Raw genomic sequence first — 5,481 nt, 5'->3', positions numbered from 1 at the left:
GGTGTTTTGAAGGCCAGCGCTTTTCCTGTGCCGTATTAGTCATGGTAATATGTTGTTTTTTTCCATGGTTCAAATGGCTCTGAGCACTATGGGACTTAACATCTGAGGTCATCAGTCCCCTAGAACTTAGAACTACTTAAACCTAACTAACCTAAGGACATCACACACATCCATGCCTGAGGCAGGATTCGAACCTGCGACCGTAGCAGTCGCGCGGTTCCGGACTGCAGCGCCTAGAACCGCTCGGCCACCGCGGCCGGCTAATGATACTCATTCTACATATTATACCTGAAGGAAAGCAATACAGATACATCTGTTTAATTGAGTCTATACTCTTCTCTTACTTGAGCAGCGTTGTGCTGTTTCCTTCTGTCTTCGGTTTTAGTGACGCTTGGGTCCCACTACTGTGAGGCTATAGAAAGTTAAACCTGCAGTAGATTAGGAACTGGATGGTTTAGTCAGGATAGTGCGCTGGAGTCGTACGGTGCTCGACTTGCGCCAAGTCAGTGGATACAGGTCCCGACTTCACACAGCTATGTATGAAGCAAAAAAACGGTGTTTTTAAAGGCGTCGATCGCAGATTGTTATGTAAATGTTACTGTGGGGAAGTCTGCAGTGGAAGATGAATGGGGTATTACAGATTACTGATGAGGCTGTGAGCATTAGGTATGCGTAGGGTGAAGAGGGATGGAAAGAGTGATGTACGCAGCGGTGACGTTCGTCCCGTGCTGGCTCTGAGCACTATGGGACTCAACATCTGAGGTCATCAGTCCCCTAGAACTTAGAACTAATTAAACCTAACTAACCTAAGGACATCACACACATCCATGCCCGAGGCAGGATTCGAACCTGCGACCGTAGCAGTCACGCGGTTCCGGACTGACGTGCCTAGAACCGCCGTCCCGTGCTGCCTGGGAGTCTGCTAGCAGGCGACGCGTTAACCCAAGTGGGGCGGCTTCAGCTTTTTGCGCGCCTCTCCGCCGTCAAAACAAACGGTTGGCAGGGCGGCGTGCTGCCCCGAGCAGCTGGCTCGCCAAGTTTTTGCGGGCCCGCCGCACAGATTTGGTGCACTTCGCGACGCTTCCTGCCACCGCTCTGCCGCTTCTCGGTTACTACGCTCACACTGAGGTCATTCCTGAGAGGAAATCTCACTTGCACCACGGAAGACGGTCGTTCAGAGAAGATTCGACATTTGGGAGATCTCGACACTATCAAGAAATCGCACCACGGATAACAGAGCCTCTGGTGGAAGGAAGTGGAACTGCGTCACGTGACACTTCATTGTATGTACAATAGTCCGTCTGGTGGGAAGAACTGGGACTACATCACACACGACATTTATTACCTTCGCGAAATAAATCTGCTGCCCAATACGAAAGATAGTAGGAAGCGAACCTCCTACCAAAGAAAAGTAGTTGCTCTATTAAGATGATGTGCTTGCATGCTTGCAACTGAATTCGTCACACGGTGAATACTACTACAACAAATGGGACAGCAATACAATACGAAATCATTAACAATAATTTATTAAAATAAAGTGCATGATAAACACTCAATGTAGAGCAATGAATAGGGTTTTAAAGCTACTGTAGGCATCCGTAGACCACTATAAGTAGCGAAGACTACAGTAGTTTTCAGTTAAGGTCATACCCGCAGAACTTGTATGTTGGGTGTGTTGCATACCTATCAGGCGTTACCTTATAACAGTCGCTTTTTTTACACACGCGATCAGTGCCGTACCAGATGTCCCTAAGAACCAGAAGCGATGGACTGTCTAGAAATTGAATGAGGATACATAAACAGTTGGGTAACCTACATAACACAACAGTCCTATATAATTATCCTCCTGCCTGTTACTTAAGAATAAACAGTATTTATAGTAAATTGGAACTGTCAATGTTTAATTCAGGTTTTATTCGAAAATTGTTGATTTGTAACGTGAAACAGAGGGATGTTATAGTAAAAATAAAGAAAATAATACACATTTATCATAAAGCGCTAGGAAACGAAATTTCCTCAACAAAAGGGTAAAATAATAAAGAACATGCCAAGCAGAAACATATCAAACATCTCTTCAATACTTCATCAAGCTTATATAGAAAATGTTTCTGTTTTTCATAAACAACTTTCGCATTTATCAATAATATCAGGAAACTCTTCCTTCGATCGTGATGATGAACATTCTATTGAGAGAAAACAAAAACAAAAATTAATTGCGTTTTTGTACTTTTGTGCATGTAAACTGCACTTGCATTAAAAGTAATTGCTTTTGTTATGTAGAAGCGTAGAAGTTACAACATCAACTAATTTTTATTACTTGTAAAATGTAATTTATATTCTGTAAGGATATAAAATACACAATTTGCTAACATCGAATGATATGCGGTTCTAAATATATGCGAAACAAACAACCAAACAAACAAAAAAAGAAGAGAAGTCGTTGGCTCCTATTTTCTTTCTTACAAATTCATTTACGCTTCTTTTCCTATCAATTCTACCAATAATCTCGGTAATCTTATCCTTGATTATATCATTTAGGCAGTGTATCAAACCTATCGAGCTGTAGTTTTGGTACAGCGCAACTTTCGTAATGAACTGTAGTAGAGTTTTCTGAACCTAGTCTCAGTGATGACTAACTGTGTAATAGCTCAGTCTGGACTGCTATAGACAGTTCGTAGATTAGGTTCAAATAATGATACCTTGACACTTGGCGATGACTGTTCAGCGACCGCTCGTTGACAGCTGCGGGGAACAACTGTTCATCTTGTCCACGACAAGTTGACGATTCGTGTGGTGACTCTCGGGAACGGCAGGAGGTGTGCCTTGCCCCGTGCATTAGGACTACTGAGAGGAGAGGAGCAGCGAGGCGAAGGCAGCATCGGCAGCGTGCAGCAGTGCCAATCCCATTACACGTGTTTTGTGCCTTGAAATGTGTACACTGATAAATCTTGTATAGGAGCAGCTTAATGTTGGCAGTGCTCGGAGACAAATATCTTTCAACTACTGCCGACATTCTTCGCTTCTGGTAGCACTAGTGAAGTCATCAACTTACTGTGGACAATCTGTAGCTAACTGGAACTGGCTGGTAACTGATCATCTGCAGCAACTGATCGGTAACTAACCGGTAACTTGTCGAGTGAAGTTGCGCGATCTGCGGAAGAATCGTCATTTGCGCTCTGTTTGGAGGATGTAGGAAACAGGCCCTGGTTACAGCTCTTTCTGTAACAGCAGACACAGCTGTCAGTGGATGGACGGGGACTACTTTAATGCCTTGTGGCGTTAGTATAGTGCGCCACCTATGTGATTACTGAACATAATTTGTGATGCTACGCCTGGAGACTGAGTAGTTCGTGGTGCCCTCTGTGACTACAGCTGTGTACTGCATGTGACAATGTACACGATTTCACAAGGCATGAATTTGAACTTATGTGTAGGACTTTCACAACGAAGCACATAACGTCTTGGAGAGACTTTTTACAGTTACGTTTAGAATTAAAGTTATTATTTATAAATGTTCACTGTGCTTTCCAGCTGGCACACGACTAACGCCCATACGATAGTCAAACTCGTCCCATACTTTAGTAAGCATGTATGGAAATACTATATTCACTATTCCCACTGTTTCCCCCATCTGCTCCTCTTCCTCGACCATATCCGCATCCTCTACACCTCCCGCCGCCTTGAACCCCCTCACCCCCTGGTTGCTCCTCTCCTCTCCCATCCCCGCCTCCTGCCATGTCTTCACTGTTGTATCCCCCCTACCCTCCATCTCTTTCCCTCTAGGCGCGCAGTCCGGAACCGTGCGACTGCTACGGTCGCAGGTTCGAATCCTGCCTCGGGCATGGATGTGTGTGATGTCCTTAGGTTAGTTAGGTTTAAGTAGTTCTAAGTTCTAGGGGACTGATGACCACAGCAGTTGAGTCCCATAGTGCTCAGACCCATTTGAACCATTTGAACCATTTGATGAAATTGGACACCGCACATCGGGAATTCCTTTTTTTTTCCTTTATTGAATTTCCTTCCTGTGAGCTGCCCATTAATGGTCCTTATTGATAATGAAGCATCAGTTGCGCGTTGGTTCGATGATAATGATGAATTCGGCGCTTTGAGTGCCTCTCTGACAACGGCTCGATCCTCACGTTCTGTAGCCTCTCTAGTTGGACTGCTTCCATCTTGACGTTGTCTTCGATCATGGTTCACCCATTCCTGCGAAAAACCCATTCCTGCCAACGTCGTCGAGTAGTGGCATTGACCCTATTCAAATGTCGGGTGGTACACCAATTAATTCAACCTGCTTCCTTGAGCCCAACTATAGGTCCGCTCTCAAATGTTAACACCTGCGTATATTGTTCTCACGACTGTTTGCGAGGCATAGTTACTGTCCAACTGAGTTCAAAGAATGAAATTGCAACGAATTTATGACCTGGTATCGGCGTGTCCCATGTTTATTAGCCTTACCAGCTGAGGGGTGAAACAGCGCTGCATCGTGACACATTGATCCACTGGCCGCCCAAGTTAACAATCCTGCATTTTCTATCAATACCTGTATGAATATCAATTAATGACTAATTTCCACAATTCCTTCCTGATGTGTCGTTTACGGCCTTAGAGCGTTCATGAAATTAACGAGTGTAGGTGAGTAGATGCAACTTAAGCAGGCAAAAGAGAGTATTTCGTAAATAAATTATCGTGTTATAAGATCAGAGTCTGCAGTATTTTCCGATCCACGGGTGCTCTGTGAATTACTTGGAAGTCAGTAATAGCGATTACCATATGAAAAACAGGGACAAGTTTGTGACTTGCAGAAAAAGCCTTTAGTTGGGGAATGTTGTAATTTAGGGAAGTCTCGATTGTGCATATGCGGGTGATCCCGACACGTACTGAATTCTCCCTTACAATATATTCTCTATTTTTCTCCTCTCCCTGTGCCGCAGGGGTACCCGCGCGGTCTAACGTGTCTTGCCACAGCTTGCGCGGCTCCCTCCCCCTCCATCCCCCCCCCCCCCCCCCGTCGAAGGTTTGAGTCCTCCCTCGGGCATGGGTGTGGGTGTTGTCCTTAGCGTAAGTTAGTGTAAGTTAGATTAAGTCGTGCCAACGGCCTTGCCGCAGTGGTAACACCGGTTCCCGTCAGATCACCGAAGTTAAGCGCTGTCGAGCTGGGCTAGCACTTGGATGGGTGACCATCCGGTCTGCCGAGCGCTGTTGGCAAGCGGGATGCACTCAGACATTGTGAAGCAAACTGAGGACCTACTCGATTGAGAAGTAGCGGCTCCGGTCTCGGAAACTGACATACGGCTGGGAGAGCGGTGTGCTGACCACATGCCCCTCCATATATCCGCATCCAGTGACGCCTCTGGTCTGAGGATGACACGGTGGCCGGTCGGTGCCTTTGGGCCTTCATGGCCTGTTCGGGAGGAGAGATTAAGTAGTGTGTAAGTCTAGGGACCGACGACCTCAGCAGTTTGGTCCCACAGGGGCGTA

The 5,481-nt window shown here is 45.7% G+C and overlaps 1 pseudogene; it reads left to right on the top strand.

Moving 5' to 3' along the window:
• Positions 1-5,090: 5,090 nt before the first annotated feature.
• LOC124607877 lies at positions 5,091-5,208 on the top strand (annotated as a pseudogene).
• The last annotated feature ends 273 nt before the right edge of the window (positions 5,209-5,481 follow it).

This window comes from Schistocerca americana, chromosome 3 (assembly GCF_021461395.2).
Source record: "Schistocerca americana isolate TAMUIC-IGC-003095 chromosome 3, iqSchAmer2.1, whole genome shotgun sequence".
Classification (NCBI taxonomy): domain Eukaryota; kingdom Metazoa; phylum Arthropoda; class Insecta; order Orthoptera; family Acrididae; genus Schistocerca; species Schistocerca americana.
The sequence above is the reverse complement of the archived record's forward strand: the minus strand, read 5'-3'. Positions and strand labels throughout refer to the sequence as shown.